Raw genomic sequence first — 17,529 nt, 5'->3', positions numbered from 1 at the left:
TTAAAATCTCCCCGTTATAGCCACACTGTTTTTTTGCTATGTGCTTCTCTGATCTCTGTATTTATACATCCCCCCCCACTACATCATTATTATCAGGAGGTCTGTAGGCAACTCCCACCAGAGTCTTGCATCCTTTACTGCTCCTTAGTTCTACTTATAGTGTTTCCACAGCCTGATTGCCCTCACTGAAATCCTTTCTTTCTAATGCTACAATTGTGTTTTTCATCAATATTGCTCCTCTCCCTCCTTTCCCAATTTTCCTGTCCTTTCTAAGATCCTATAGCCTGGAATACTTAGCTCCCAGGCATGCCCAGCTTGTAGCCAGGTCTCTGTAATGGCTATTACAATCACCCCTTTAAGTTGAATCTGTGCCTCTAACTCATCTGTTTTATTTCTTATGTTACATGTATTCATGTACAGAACTCTTACTTGGGTAACTGTCCCCATCTTGTCCATATGCCCTAAAGTTTTCCTCACACTTTTTGTTGCTGATGTTCTGTACATTGCCATACAGGCAATTTAATATGATTTTATTTTTCATCACTCCTGCTTTATTTATAATGGGTATTTTATTATTTTTTCGAGAACCTTTTCTGCTCCCAGAGTATTTGTTATCTTTATCATTTTTTGTACTCTGACCTTGCTCTTAAACTCTTTCATTCTCATCTTTAGGGTTATTGTTATTTCCACCCAGACCCTTCCCCCCGCCACACTTTACTGGTTTAAAGTTCTTTCTACAGTCCTATTTATCCTTTCCGCTGGGACACTGGTCCCATTCCGGATCAGGTGGAGCCCGTCCCAATGGTACGGCTCCTTTCTGTCCCAGTACTGCTGCTAGTGTCCCATGAAATGGAACCCCTCCTTCCCACACCTGTCTTTCAGCCACGCATTCACCTTCCTGATTTATGTATCCCTGTGCCAATTAGCACATGGCTTGGGTAGTAATCCCGAGATTACCACCCATGAGGTCCTGTTTTTTAATTTAACACCTGGATGCTGACACTACTCTTAGCAGCACCTCCTCCCTGGAGGTGAACGTGCAGGGGAGGGGAAGAGGGACCATTGCTGGAGAGGTACTGGCTGCATTCGGACATGTATGAGTGGGGCCATGAGATGGCAGTCGCTCAGAACTGGACAATATTGAACGGACAATGGAGGAGGTTGGCATGATTGACCGTATCCAATGCTGTGGAGAGATTAAGGCCGACGATGAGAGGTATTGCACCAGGCTCACAGTCACACAGGGTCTCTTTCGTGACACTAGAATATAAGAGGGGGTAATTTTAAACTTTGGGCAATGGTGTAAACTGGTAGAATTCGAAATAGCCGCCCATTATACAGAGTGCAAGGTTTACCTTTCTGTTGAAGTCAATAGAAGGGAGAATCAGGCGGGGGGTATAATGGGCGGCCAATTCGATATCCGTCATTTTACACCATCGCCCAAAGTTAAAATTACCCCCAAGGGAATGAAACTTCAGTTGTAGTGAAATCCCTGTCTTTCTTTGCACTGTGGTTCTGTTCAGATGTAGCATGATGCACAACCTGACCAGTTGATATCACAGATGAGTGTGAAAAGGGTACTTACAAATAATTAGACTACAAACCTGGGGCAAAGATCTCCCCTGATTTCACTGTGTGTTAGCAACATTGTAAACAAAGTAGGAAGAATTCATCGAGAAATAGTGATCAGAGGAAACTCTTATGCTGCGTTTACGCTGTCATTGGGGGAGATGTGCCTGGGTCTGTGCTGAAGTCCACTGGATGGTCTGCGTGTACTGGACCGTCTGGGTGCACTGGATGGTCTGGGACCACTGGATCATCTGGGTGCACTGGATCATCTGGGTGCACTGGATCATCTGGGTGCACTGGATCGTCTGGATGCACTGGATCGTCTGGGTGCACTGGATCATCTGGGTGCACTGGATCATCTGGGTGCACGGAACCTGTTTAGGAAGCCGCCCATTGGTTTAAATGGAGGAAGATCATGCAGGTTCCTTTACGGGCGTGTGTTCCAACTCACCCGATCGTCCACTATTTACTGAGGCCAGGCACACGCCCAGAGCTGGATGGAGAATTCTTGGAACCCTGGACACAATGTCACTGGGGGCACTGGATAGTCAGTAGCGAATCGGCTGCTCGTTACACACTCTGCCCGATTTTGCTCTCCAATGGGCGGCTGATCCGCTACCGTCTGCTTTGTGCCCCCAGTGAAGTTGAATTGAACCCACACTCTCCAACATGTTTACAGCACGCCGTATTCAAACGGGTATCATGTGTTGTGACAGAGAGCGGGAATTGTTTTGGGAAGCCGAGAGGCTAGGTTTCTCTGCTCTCCTCGCTGGTGGACGGCAGTGCCCAGGATTTCCTGTTCTCCTCCTAATTGCCCGGGCACACTTCCCAGTGCCAGGCCTGCCCCTCGGCAGGGCGCAACGCCGACGGAACGGGCAGGGAATTGATGCGCGGCTGTGGATCGCTGAGGCCTGCAGCAGCCTGTCGGACTCTGGACCTTCTGTCTGCCGACGGAGATTACCTGCCACCGTCCTTGGTGGCGATGGGAGTTGGGTGGAGGTCACCTCCGGTCTTCAGCCTGTGCCCGGCACCGTAGATTTGGCAGAGTGCCTGGGGGGGGGGGGTAGGGCATAGTGCCGCGTTTCACTGGGCGCCCCTGCTGCGGAGCAGGCAGTGATGAAGCAGGTGGGAGGCCAGCAAAACGTCCCTCGCGCCTCATTTCCGTAGCTCTGGTGGCCCTTTGCCCTATCGAGGACGTAGGCCCAGCTCCATCCCCACAGGAAAAGCACCCACGAAATCGCAGCGAAAACGACTTCCGCCCCTTTTACCTGATCTTTGAACCCAGGAAAATGGGAGTTCCGTGGGGTGAAGGGGAAAAGTGGGGGGGGGGGGGAACAAGAGTCAGGAAAATCAGCCCTGAAACGTGCGGTCTGTAATGCAACAGCTCCCTCTGTTGGATGCTGTCGGTATAATAGTGAAAGAAGGGAACGCGCAATTTGGAGCAAGTGAGAGTGACAAAGTGTAAAACCGTGAACAGTGGAAGTCAAAAAATGAGAATAAAAGTGCTGGGAATGCACAGCAGGTGAGTCAGCATCCGACATTACAGATAGGACCCACCGTCAGAATTGCTAAAGGTTTGATTTTAAGGACAGTTTCTCGGGTTTAGATCCATTGGTGTGACGACCTGTGCATTGGCGCAGAGAGGAAGACCTGGTGAGGACGTTCACACGCCCTTTACAGAAGCCGTGTGATCTTCATTCCATTGAAATGAATGGAAGCAAATTCAGGCGGGTTCTGTACCACCTGCCCCCCACAGAACTCCCTCTCTGTGCTCCGCTCAGGCAGTGGTTCATGCCCTGGTGGTACAGATGAAAATCTAGCCTATGGACTCCTCAATGCTGTCAGGAGGCTAGTAATTCCCATCCCCTTCCACGTAGGTTACATCAGTCGATCCCAGGTGGTTTAACTCTGAACCACGCCGTATAATTTACACAACGGGAGATGGAGAGACTGTGCTGCCTCAAGGGGCTTGCTGTCAGAAAGGTGACTCAACCCTCCTAACAACTTACCCACCCATCTAATCTTCTAAGGGAAAGCCCTGCACACATCTTCCCTGATCCCCAAAATTAATCAAGCAAAATTAATCAAGGAAGTTGACAAAATAGACTCTTCACTATAGCAAAGGGTTCCAATGCCAGGAAGAAAGGAGTAAGGTATCAGACAGAGCCTCTTTTCACCAAAGGGTGATAGAGTTTTGGAATAAGTTAGCAGGGAAGGCCATTAAAACGGGACAGTATAAATGGAAAGAAGAGGCAACTATGTATGTTTCGAGGGGAGGGATTAGGGGTTATGACGGCGAATTGGTAGAGTTGAGATACTCGTGAGGGCAGAAACCCACACTTGACAACTGTCTAACGACCAAACTAGCGACTCCATGCAGGGGGTGGGGTGGACGGGTGGAGTGGGTGCGTGGTAAGGAGGGTCACTTTGGGTTGGAGGTGCCATTAAGACGACAAATCCGGCATTGGAAGTTCCGAGCAAAAGCCAACCGCATGTGACCAGCTCGGTAATCGGATAGCCGAGCCAGCCAGATCTGACTTGTTCCAGGGCCCTGTTGATGATCGGCCAGCCGGCCAAACAGAACCTAAAGGCATGGACCTTTCACTGGGGGCTGGGATTCTTGCTACTTGGCTCCAGATAATCACGCAAGCCAATGCCCTAATGGCTAGAGTGGTTCTAGCAGCACAACCAGACGGAAGCTTCCCAGTACTTTGGGCTATTAGGCAGATTAAACTCTAGGAGCACCTCTGCAAACACTTGGAGACCTTGGCTGTGCCTCTCTCTTTTTAAAATTAATCTCAGGATGTGGGCGTCACTGGCAAGGCTGGCATTTATTGCCCATCCCTAGTTACCCTGAGAAGGTGATGGTGGGCCTACTTCTTGAACCACTGTGTAGTGGTTTGATACAACTGTTGCTTGGGCAGTACTCTGGGCAGTTAAGAGTCAATCACATTGGTGTGGGACTGGAGTCACATATAGGCCCAGACCGGGTAAGGACGGCAGGTTTCCTTCCCCAAAGGACATTAGTGAACCTGTTGGGTTTTTGTGACAATCTGACAGCTTCATGGTCCCTTTTACTGATACCAGCTTTTTATTTCCAGATTCTTTTCTTCAACTGAATTCAAATTTTCAAACTGCCACTGAGATTTGAGCTCAATTTCTCTGGATTGTTAGTCCAGGCTTCTGGATTGCTAGCCCAGTAATATAAGATTTTGAGAAATTATTGGCCCCAGTTAGTGATTTTCCATCTGTAACAAATTTCCGGGTGTGGTTCTGCACCAGGAATGTCAAAGTGGAAAGTCTTCCCTTGGTATCTTGAAATAAATACTACACTGCCATACCGTTTTATCTCTCTGGTCTTAGATATTAGGGGTGTGTCTGTACAGGGAGAGAATTACAGAGAATGTACAGCACAGAAACAGGCCATTTGGCCCAACAGGCCCATGCTGGTGTTTATGCTCCACATGAACCTCCCATCCTTTTTCATCTCAACCTATCAGCATATCCTTCTATTCCTTTCTCCCTCGTGTGTTTATCCAGCTTCCCCTTAAATGTATCTGTGTTATTCACCTCAACTACTCCTTGTGGTAGCGAGTTCCACATTCTAACCACTCTCTGGGTGAAGAAGGTTCCAACACAAATCGGGCAAACAGAATCCCTACCTGTGTGGGTTTCCCAGTAGTTTGGCTTGGAGTCTCCTGGCGATGGGTCTTCCACCATGTTGCCATTTACACGTGGCTGACCAAATCAAAATGGAGCCCAAGGCCCCTTTCCTGCTCCTAAATGTTGCTTCTACTCATAAATGTGGACAGACAATTGATCTGTACACCAGATGTAGGTGTGGACCAAGGGCTCGTCATGAGCAATCGATTATGGCCAGCTCCCAGAAAACCATGTCATGGGAGTGTGGCCCGGTGGAAAGTGGGTGAGCATTACAATGGCTGGGCCCAGGGTCCTGCCACTCGAGCAGTAAGAGACCTCTTTCTAGTCAAACACCCTTCAGGCAAAATGCTGATATTTGATTATTCCAAGAAGGATAGAAGCCAGGACAAAAGAAACCACAGTGTTCGCTTCATTAACAAGAATGGTTATTAAAATAATATACATTTCTTGGCGCTGCACAGTGTTATTTTCAATTTTGCAGCACACGACCCGATGTGCCAGATGTCTGACTGTGCTCGGATGCCTCATAAAATACATATCAATCTATTGTCTTCAGTTAAGTGACACAATCCACTGCGGCAGTGAGGAATGCAGACAAAAGCACATGTCTTTTATTCAACGGTTTACGTCAGACTGGAGGAGGGAAAGGGCGTGCGTGGGGAAGCGGCAAGTGAGGAGCACAGAGGGGGAATGTAACTGCTCAGCGTTCCCGCTGCAGAGCTCTGCCCCGACGGGAGGGCCTCTCGGACACTTGGGCGTGGAGCCCGGGCGTTAAGGTGGAAAGTTGGGTAGGCTGGGAGTCAGGCGCGCTCAGCTCTGTACCCATCGCGTGCATCTCTACATCGGAGGGGTCGTGATCGTAAAAAAACTACCCCCCCCCCACCACCCCCGCAGCGCACTTCGTACTTTTGTGCTTTGATTTTCCGCTCGCCTCTGCTGAAGACTCTGACCCAGGTTGGAGTAGGTTCGAACGTTGCTGACTGGCCCTCTGGTATCTCACCTAAGTTCCCCGTTCTTGGCCCTCAATTCAGGGCCACACGGGGGGTCCCCGTCGGAGGCCTGAGGCGGTCAATTAACTGCCGGGGCTTCATTTCAAAGCAGCCGGTCAAAAAATAAATAAAGCAGCAGCTGGCCCAGGTGGGTGGAACCAAGATCGGGTGGTCCCATGGGGTTGCACCTTGGCACCAAGAGAAGGCCGTCAGTGGCATGGGATGTGCGGGAGGAGGGGGGGTTGGGGGGGAGCCCGAGGCAGTAGAGGCCCGGGCTTTCCTTGCTCCTCCTGGTCCTACTAAGGAAGGTCTTTTTAACCTCCCTTAGTGGACCCTCACTCATCTCCCAACAGTGGACGCCCCATTCAGGAAACTCGCCCGCCGCCAAAATCAGCGGCGTTAAAATAAGGAATCAGCGGGAATGGAGATGGGAATTGGAGCTGTACAATGTTAACTGCTCCCCCACTCATTTCTCACCAATCGGAGAGGGTTAAAATCCAGCCCTCCTTCCTTGAACCCATTTATACTGTCGGTTTGAATATTCTAACTTATTCCGAAACTCCCCCAATTTCCCTCGTTGCTCATAGCTACCTAATGTTTAATTTGTGTTCCCCTGGTATTTCAATCCTTCAGCACGATGAACAATTTACTTGGATCGACTTTCTCATTTCCCTTCATAACTCAGAAAGTTTCACCGCCTCACACGGAGCAGGGACCTGTTTTATTCCATAAGTGAGGGATGATCTTGCAGCTCATGTGCGATGAGTCACAACTGAGCTATGTAGATCTTCCCGGTGGCTGGAATGAACAGGACAACCCACTGCTTCCTGGGGCTCCTCTTTTCTTTGGAATACTGAATGGCTGGGAGCACGGCCCAAAAGACACAGTCTGGTAATGATCACTATTCTAGAACTTTCCTCGTACCGTAGGGAGTTTGTGGTTTCTCCTACTGCCTCTAACTGGTACCGTGACTGCTGGGCATCCTTGCAAAGCCCCAGGGTCACACGGCAGAAAGAGGGAATGCTTCCAATGTTACGACATACGACCAGAGGTGATAATCAGGTCAGCGAGCCTCTCCCTGTGCCTCAACTCTATTTACCCGCCTTTGCTCCAAATCCCTTGATACCCTCACCCAACAAAAATCTACCCAGCTCAGACTTGAAAGCTCCAAGTGCCCCCCAGCATCCACAGGCTTTTGGGGCATCTACGTATAATTGTGGATACAATTTCAAACTCCATTTTTTCACTTTTGTACTCTCGCAGTGGGAATAGAATCCAAGGCCTTGAGCCTTGGCTTTGAGCCAGGAGAGACGGCCAATATCTTGTTTTTTTTTTGGATGATAATTGATAGTAGATTTACATTGAGTAGTTCCTGCAACAAAGTCCAGCTCCCCGTTGGCTCAGTTGCACTGCCTGATATGGTCTTAGGTTCGATCACAGGCCTGTGCTGTGTTAGCTGATCTGAGTCAGGGAGCTAAAATTGGCTGCAGCAACCCTGAGATAAGGAGGAGAGGGGGGGCGGGTAGGGGGGGGTGGAAATTGGTCTGTATTCCCCTGACTGATTGCTGCCCGGTGACCCCCCCCACCCTGCTAGAAAGGACTCACGCTGGTGTTGGGTGAGGGCTGCCATACCATAATAGTCAAACAGCCTGCCGACACTCAAGGTACCCCTTCTCCCAAGGTTGGCAGCGCAGAGAGCAGTTGTAGCATCCTCCCAGCTAAGATCAGGTAATTCAGCCCATACTGGGGATTGAGCATGTGACCTTCCTGGTCTGTACGGGTTTGGAACAACACTGAGCCTTAGAGAGAACTTCCCTCAGACTCTTAATTTAAGGCAGCGTTTCGCTACATCTCCCCACCCAATTCAACTTTCAGTTCACTGCAACCTCACTTGCCACAATTGACGTAAATACTTTGCAGTTGTGTTGTTAAGAATTACCAGAGGCCACTGATTACTCACATGACACATCCTCTGGGCATTTGCAATGCGACGTGTACTACACTACACCGTGCAGCCCACACGAGCAAAACAGTTCCTCATGTAGTGCTGCGCGGTTCAGCATTAAGTGTTTCTGCATGGTATTGCCTCCACCCCTCAAAGCTGCGGTTTGAGAGGATATTAAAACCAAGAAGCAACAGTGCTGTGAACTTACATATGGAACGGTATCAGGACTGGAACTACGGATACACAGGACTGCCTTTGGTTGGTTTCCAAACAAAAGTGGAATGATATGGTTTCCCCGATAGCTCAGCTGGTTAAGGCAGTGAGTCTTGTACATCCCCCAATCCCTTCGTCCCTCCATTGGCGGCCGTGCCTTCAGCTGCCTAGGCTCCAAGCTCTGGAATTCCCTCCCTAAACCTCCCCGCCTCTCTCTCCTCCTTTAAGACGCTTCTTAAAACCTACCTCTTTGACCAAGCTTTTGGTCACCTGTCCTAATATCTCCTTACGTGGCTCAGTGTCAAATTTTGTCTGATTACGCTCCTGTGAAGCGCCTTGGGACGTTTCACTATGTTAAAGGCATTGTATAAATAAATGGATGTTGAGTAGTTGAGGCTTAGGAAGGTCCCAGGTTCAATACTGATCTGGGATGAACTAACTGATCGCAGCCCCAGTGCCTTGGGTTAAGGAGGGGGAAAATTAACAAGTGTCTCTGCTTCTGATCACTTTCCAGTGATCTTTGCTGGAAGTACAGGTATGAATGCCAGTTGGGGACTGGATTAGATAATGGACAATGGTGACCACAGCAAGGAGTAAGAAAGGGGAAAGAAAGAAAAACTATGAGGTACAGTCATGACTAATGATGCTATGAATACTGCCACGGGCCCTTCTCAAATGAATGAGCTGCCTGCCACATCTGTAATTCACCTTTCCTTCTACCATCAGTTATTGAGTATAATTATACACACACAGTGTTCTTCATCCTAGCTTTCATTCATAAGAAGCTGGTAGTCTAGCAGGGCTGAGCTTAGCTCAGCAGACAGGTAAAGAAACCATCGGTAATGCATAACTGGATTGTTAACATAATTGATAAAATGCAAAACATTCCCCGAATTCACGCTAAACACAGCTCTCTACGAAGCCTGAGACCATTCAAGGATTGGATGTTGCTCTTATATCTGAGGAGGTTCTTCTAACACCCGTCTTACACAATTTAAATTGAGCAGATTCTATATGTTGTATTACAGACCATTTCCTTAGGCAAACACAGCAGTCATTCTGCGCCAGTAATGTTCCACAGACAGTAAGTGAAGTGAAGGACTAGGTAACCTGTTGTTTAGTGGTGCTGGTTGAGTGAGGGATGCTGGCCAGGAGAACATCATGCTCTTCTTTAAGCAGAACCATGGGATTTTTAACGTCTATTGGTAGAGGTAAGAAGGCCCCCATCCAAGGGATGGAACATCTGACAATACAAGACTCAGTCGGTGATGCATTAGGTATCAGTGTGACTTACGCACTAAGGTCCTGTTGTGCGGCTTGAGGACATAACGTTTAGGCTCAGAGGTGAGAATGCTGCCAACTGAGCCAAGCTGGCGATGAGCCTGTGTGTGGGGTTTAGTAATCTCTGAAGATATGTGTGTTCACAATAATCTGTATCCGTGCAAACCTACGTTTCATGTTACACTTCCCTGGACAGAGTTGCTGCACTTGCAATGTTCAGTCTTCCTGATTGTCCAAGCTGATGTTGGGAGACAGGAAAATGAAATCCATAAGGATTGTATCGTGAAATTAAATGTTTCTGTAGCTATTGTGTCCTCAAAGGTTACTAACCACACAAATCCGGCTGCTGTGTATTACATCAACAGGCGTTCGCGATGTCATCCAGACTGGTCTCAACTAGGTAGACTGCTGCCGGGAGGCCATGCAAAGCAACATAAAAGGAAGATTTGTGTTATGCCCTATATATTATTACTGTTGTTTTCAGAACAATCTGGAATCATTGCATGTGGTCTAGCTGTTAAGTCGATGATCTTCAGGCTTAAATGCCGAATAAAAGATAAGTTCTGATGAAGGAGGCTTTTCAGCCCATTTGATCTCATCTCTCCCAGATTAACCCTACCGTCTCCTCATTGCATCTTTCAGGCTTACAGGGTCTTGATTTAATAGCGCACCCAAAGGACAGCACCACTGGCAATGTAGCACTCCCATAATACTACACTGAAGTGCCAGCCTAGATTATGTGGCCAACTCTTCAATCAAGGTTTGGACCCCACAACTTTCTGACTTGTACATAAGAGTGCCATCTACTGAGCCAAGGTAAGATCTTAAGAGGACCGGTGAGAACAGGGTCATACCGATATGGAGTGCAGAGCAGCAAAGTGTTCAGATGCTTTTATGTTGGGTTTCACAGCGTGTTCCCGCCGTGTGTGTCTTGGACAGTCAGCGGAAACCTCAACGTGACCCCACCAAGGGCGGCAGCTGAGAAGACCTTTTGTTTTACAGGGTCTTCTGGTGTCGGGAGATGACAGCATTTGCACCCCATTAAACCCAATATAAAACCCATTTAAAGAAAGAAAGAACTTGCATTTATATAGCACCTTTCACCACCTCAAGATGTCCCAAAGCGCCGTACACTAATGTAATGTAGGAAACACAGCAGCCAATTAGCACACAGCAAGGTCCCACAAACAGCAATGTGATAAATGACCAGATAATTTGTTTTTTTGATGTTGGTTGAGGGATAAATATTGGCCAGGACACCGGGGAGAACTCCCTTGCTCTTCTTTGCAATAGTGCCGCGGGATCTTTTACGTCCACCTAAGAGGGCAGACGGGGCCTCAGTTTAACATCTCATCCGAAAGACGGCACCTCTGACAGTGCAGCACTCCCTCAGTCAGAAGGTGCAGGGTTTGAACCCCGGTCCAGATCCTCCCGGTGAGTGGAGACCGAAACTCCGGCTCTGAATTCTGGGTTGACGTCCAGCGGGATATTCGCGTCCGGTGGGTGTGGGTGGCCCCTCCCCCACTCATCATTTGGGTTGTGGGAGCCCATGAAACCCTCCCGCTGTATAGGACTAACCACCCTATTGGCTGGTATAAAGATAATTACGGCTATAGAAGGCGGGTTCATGGAAGGAGCCTGTCAGACTGTTAATCCACTGCTTCAATTCTCCAAGGGAAGCGCGTGAAGATGGAAAGGCAACAGCATCAGTGTGTTTTTTCATATGTCATCATCACAATTCTACATAAATGTCATGATTCCAAATGACATCATCACAATTCTACATAAATGTCATGATTCCAAATGACATCATCACAATTCTACATAAATGTCATGATTCCAAATGACATCATCACAATTCTGCATAAGTGTCATGATTCCAAATGACATCATCACAATTCTACATAAGTGTCATGATTCCAAATGACATCATCACAATTCTACATAAATGTCATGATTCCAAGTGACATCATCACAATTCTACATAAATGTCATGATTCCAAATGACATCATCACAATTCTACATAAATGTCATGATTCCAAGTGACATCATCACAATTCTACATAAATGTCATGATTCCAAGTGACATCATCACAATTCTACATAAGTGTCATGATTCCAAATGACATCATCACAATTCTGCATAAGTGTCATGATTCCAAATGACATCATCACAATTCTACATAAGTGTCATGATTCCAAATGACATCATCACAATTCTACATAAATGTCATGATTCCAAGTGACATCATCACAATTCTACATAAATGTCATGATTCCAAATGACATCATCACAATTCTACATAAATGTCATGATTCCAAGTGACATCATCACAATTCTACATAAGTGTCATGATTCCAAATGACATCATCACAATTCTACATAAGTGTCATGATTCCAAGTGACATCATCACAATTCTACATAAATGTCATGATTCCAAGTGACATCATCACAATTCTACATAAGTGTCATGATTCCAAATGACATCATCACAATTCTACATAAATGTCATGATTCCAAGTGACATCATCACAATTCTACATAAATGTCATGATTCCAAGTGACATCATCACAATTCTACATAAGTGTCATGATTCCAAATGACATCATCACAATTCTACATAAGTATCATGATTCCAAGTGACATCATCACAATTCTACATAAATGTCATGATTCCAAGTGACATCATCACAATTCTACATAAGTGTCATGATTCCAAATGACATCATCACAATTCTACATAAGTGTCATGATTCCAAATGACATCATCACAATTCTACATAAGTGTCATGATTCCAAATGACATCATCACAATTCTACATAAGTGTCATGATTCCAAGTGACATCATCACAATTCTACATATGTGTCATGATTCCGATTGACATGGCCATGATGAAAATTTATACATAGCTTTTAAGGTTTATATCTTTTGCTGATTTTTCTGGCCTCTTTCCCTCCTCAAAACGGCAGCATGCCCATTTAAAATAACATTTGTTTGAGTGTAAATCAACCATTTCAAAATTAGTTTAAAGTGAATGAAAAGCACAAAAGCCCATCTAACAAGCAGAACAGCTTCCCGAGGAAGAGTGATTACTGAGGATCATCTACCTGTTGTGAGAGGTCTTCATAACTCATTCATCCCCGCAGGGCTTTACAAGCTACCAGTCTTTTGTAAACCTGCAAAAACCATAATCATCTCTGAGTCTCGGTGAATTATTCTTCACGTTACCACAACATCATGACATTCCAAACAGAATGAGATGTGTTAACAGTAGATTTATGTGTGGGCCATCAAGGCATGTTTACACAATAAAGGCAAGGATGCTCTAACTGGAAAGCAATCAAACTTTTGATTATGGCGGAATCTTCCTCCCACTGTAGTGTCTTTTTTCTCATTCAGAAACCCAAGGATACCACAATTGGTGAAGAGATTAGGAGACAAGACAAGATAAATCAGAAAATATGTTTTGATGACACCAAATTTGGATTTCAAAAGCCTGTTCATTGTGGAGTGAATGCAGTAGTTCTTGACTTTGTGTAAAACGATTGTTTAAAACGGGTGATAGCGAGTCGGCAGTCCGTTTTACATCTCTCCCCCTTTTTATTTCCATCGACTTCAATCCGAATTAAAAACCGGGAGAGATTGTAGAGCAGGGCTGCCAACTATCACCCGTTTTACACTATCGCACAAAGTCAAGATCTACCCCAATGAAAGACCACGGTAGGTCAGGAATTGCACAGTTTTGAGGTCCTGGGAAAAATGAGTTAGACTTGGAGACAGTGCGATACGTCATCATTTCTGTCCCTTCTTTGAAAGATTGAAGCACTCGCAAAGCAGGATTGTTGTCTGCTAAATAAAACTTTCTACTGGACAGCCGTCTGTCTGGTTTCAAGTATAGTTTGGAGTTCTGTCTGTTATTTAACACTTTTATGGATCGTTCAAGCTCTTTTTAAACATTTGTGAAGATTGTCATTGGTTAAAAAGAGTATGCATTCTGCAGGGTGAGGTGGCAACTGCCTAAGATTGTTAGCGATACTTCTTCAAGAGTATTAACATGGCTTGGATATTTTTAAAAATTCATTTTGGGGATGTAGGCGTCGCTAGCAAGGCCGGCATTTATTGCCCATCCCTAGTTGTCTTTGAGAAGGTGATGGTGGGCCTTCTCGAACTGCCAAAGTCCAGGTGGTGAAGGTACTCCCACAGTGCTGTTTAGGGTTTTAACCCAGCGACGATGAAGGAACAGTGACATATGTCCAATTCTGGAATGGTGTGTGACTTGGTGGTGGTGTTGTTCCCACACACCTGCTGCCCTTGTCCTCCTAGGTGGTGGAGGTCAAGGGGTTTGGGAGGTGCTGTTGGAGTACGGATGGTAACACTCTTGCCCCTGAGTTCAGCAGACTGTCGGTTCGAGCTCCACTCATGAACCTGTGTACACAATCTAGGCTGGCACTTCAGTGCAGGACTGAGGAAGTGCGAATTATGGGGTGTGATATCCTTCAGATAAGATGTCAAACTGAGGCAGTGCCCGCCTGTCCAGCATGTTAAATATCCTGTGGCGTTATTGGAAGAAGAGCAGGGAATTCTCCCAAAGTCCTGACCAACATTCTGACACCATCAAACACAGATGAAAGAAAGAACTTTATTTTACATGGCAACTTTCATAATCTCTGGACATCTCAAAGCGCTTCACAGTCAATGAAGTACTTTTGAAGTGTAGTCACCGTTGTAATGTAGGAAAGTGTGGCAGCCAATTTGTGCACAGCAAGATCCCACAAACAGTAATGACCAGGTAATCCGTTTTAGTGGTGCTGGTTGAGGAATAAACGTTGGCCAGGACACAGGGAGAACTCCCCTGCTCTTCTTTGAATAGTGCCATGGGATCTTTTACACTGACCTGAGAGGGCAGACTGGGCCTTGGTTTAACGTCTTATTCAAAAGATGACACCTCCGACAGTGCCGTTAGCAAAATGTCTGCTGTATTTGCCTACATAACACAAGTCCACGTAATTAATTGTATGTGAGGCCTTTCTGAGAGATGTGGTGTGGTGTTATATAAATGTGAGTACATCTTTTTCCAGAGTGTCTATTGATACCATTGTGTCAGCCAATGTGTTGGAGGTGGGGCGGGACTTACGGCAGGACTCACAGCAAACAGCGGATTTTACAGCAAACAAAGTCTATTTACTCAGCAAACAGAGTCTATTTAAACAGCGCACTACAGCAAACAGTCTACAGAGTCTATTTAAAAAGAGTTTCTACGAATTACAGCGAACAGAACTCATGACCAAAACTACAGCAACGTCTCCCGATTATTTCTCCAGCCAAATGCAGTGAGTGGAGGATTGTTACAAAAACAGATTATGTGGGTAAAATCAATCCCAGTCACTTACAGCAGTGTGGTCTCCAGACAATTGACGGGGGAATTATCCAATCATCTCCACTCTGGCTGGGAATAGTGGTATCACTGTGTGCAGCCTTCTTTTTTTACTTTCTCATTAATGATACCACTGGAGTAGCACCACAGGGAAGGGAACCCAAGATGGTATGAGTCAACTGAGAAGCACATTGAAACAATATTTATAGGAACATAGGAAACATGGGAATATAGGAACAAGAGTAGGCCATTCAGCCCCTCGTGCCTGCTCCGCCATTTGACAAGATCATGGCTGATCTGTGATCTAGCTCCATATACCTGCCTTTGGCCCATATCCCTTAATATCTTTGGTTGCCAAAAAGCTATCTATCTCACATTTAAATTTAGCAATTGAGCTGGTATCAATTGCCGTTTGCGGAAGAGAGTTCCAAACTTCTACCACCCTTTGTGTGTAGAAATGTTTTCTAATCTCTCTCGTGAAAGGTCTGGCTCTAATTTTTAGACTGTGCCCCCTACCCCTAGAATCCCCAACCAGCGGAAATAGTTTCTCTCTATCCACCCTATCCGTTCCCCTTAATATCTTATAAACTTCGATCAGATCACCCCTTAACCTTCTAAACTCTAGAGAATACAACCCCAATTTGTGTAATAATTTATGTTATAAATATGAGAGAGAGAGAGTCCATAGACATAAACACAATGTTGTCCCCTCAGATTTTCCTTCCCCTTCAAGTCATAACTTTAGGAAATACATTTCTGAGCTATTAAATGTCTCCCATGGGTTAAATAAACAACCAGCCTCCAGGTTGAGCTGTTTATTAATGAACAGAAAGTGTGTATTACTGACTGTCGGGGAATGGTGTGCCCAACATTAGCCTGCCAGGAAATGTATGTTCCCACTGGACCGGCACATGGAATAAAAAGTTAAGAGCTGAATTTGGGAAAACTCTACATCTGCAAAGTTCTCTCCTTGGCAATGGAGGGACCTGGTAATGGTAATGCTTATGTCCTTCTGCATGAAATTGGACGGAAAAAAGAACCAAATCCAAATTGGCCCAAATCGAATTAAGCTGATGTGTTTCCAATTTGAAGAGAAACTTTAGAATGGAGATGTTACATAGAACGTACAGCACAGAAACAGGCCATTCGGCCCAATAGGTCTATGCTGGTGTTTATGCTCCACAGGAGCCTCCTCCTTCCTTCATCTAACCCTATCAGCATATCCTTATATTCCTTTCTCCCTCATGTGTTTATCTAGCTTCCCCTTAAATGTATCTATGCTATTCGCCTCAACTACTCCTTGTGGTAGCGAGTTCCACATTCTCACCACTCTCTGGGTAAAGAAGTTTCTCTTGAAATCCCTATTGGATTTATCAGTGACCTATCTTATATTTATGGCCTATAGTTCTGGTCTCCCCCGCAAGTGGAAACATCTTCTCTATGTTTACCCTATCAAACCCTTTCATAATCTTTAAAGACTTCTTTCAGGACACCCCTCAGTCTTCTCTTTTCTAGGCAAAAGAGCCCCAGCCTGTTCAATCTTTCCTGATGGGTATAACCTCTCAGTTCTGGTATCAGATATGTACAAGGTATAATTCTGCCTTGGAGTCAGAAGTTTGTGATTCAAGCCCAAATCCAGGACCTGAATACATAATCTAGGCTGAGACTTCAGTGCAGTATTGAGGGAGTGCTAGATTGTCAGAGGTGTGGTCTTTTGGATGGGACATTAAACCGAGGCACCGGCTGCCTGCTCAGGTAAGCATAAACAATCTCGTGGCACTGTTCGAAGAAAAGCAGGGAGTTTTCCAGGTGGGTGAATCCACAGGTTCACCACTCTCTTCACTCAGAGGGTGGTGAACCTGAGGAATTCTCTACCACAGAAGACTGTGGAGGCCAAGTCACTGAACATATTTGAGAAGGAACTAGATAGATTTCTAGACACAAAAGGCATCAAGGGGTATGGGGAGAGAGCGCGAATATGGTATTGAGATAGAGGAACAGCCATGATCATATTGAATGGTGGAGCAGGCTTGAAGGGCCGAATGGCCTACTCCTGCTCCTATTTTTTTTCTATTAGCCCTACATCCGTCTGTTAGTATGGAGTGAGTATTGGAAAGGGGTATGCTTACTCCCATTGGTTGGTTCCTCTACTTTTTTTAACAGGTGCTCCAAGGAACCCTGAGTACCTTCATTTTAGTGGAGATGGTGGAATGATTGGCCAAGTGAAAGACACTGATCAATGTCAACTTTGCTTCTCTCTCCTTTCTCTCAAGATGGAATCTCTTGTTTTCAAATGACACTTTTACCTCTAGAATTGGATGAAATCTGATGACACTCACTCAACTGAGGCAATTGGATTTGAAGCCCCCAGCCCATGTAATGTGTCCTTTCTGGAGAGATACTAATAAAGACATCGCACAAAGGCAGCAAGCTGAGGAGGTTGGAGCTTTTACCCTCCACCTTCTTGCGCTCGCTTTACAATTGGTTTA

At 45.9% G+C, this 17,529-nt stretch overlaps 1 long non-coding RNA gene across 1 annotated transcript in view; it reads left to right on the top strand.

The window, feature by feature from the left end:
* The window catches only part of LOC137324125 (uncharacterized), a 163,479-nt gene that overhangs the window by 135,086 nt on the left and 10,864 nt on the right, over positions 1 to 17,529 (top strand). Inside the window, exon 3 of the long non-coding RNA XR_010963504.1 lies at positions 10,303 to 10,476. This is a non-coding gene — a long non-coding RNA (uncharacterized lncRNA). The remainder of the gene's footprint in view (positions 1 to 10,302; positions 10,477 to 17,529) is intronic.

This window comes from Heptranchias perlo, chromosome 8 (genome assembly GCF_035084215.1).
Source record: "Heptranchias perlo isolate sHepPer1 chromosome 8, sHepPer1.hap1, whole genome shotgun sequence".
Classification (NCBI taxonomy): Eukaryota; Metazoa; Chordata; class Chondrichthyes; order Hexanchiformes; family Hexanchidae; genus Heptranchias; species Heptranchias perlo.
This window is presented reverse-complemented; position numbering and strand designations above follow the sequence as displayed.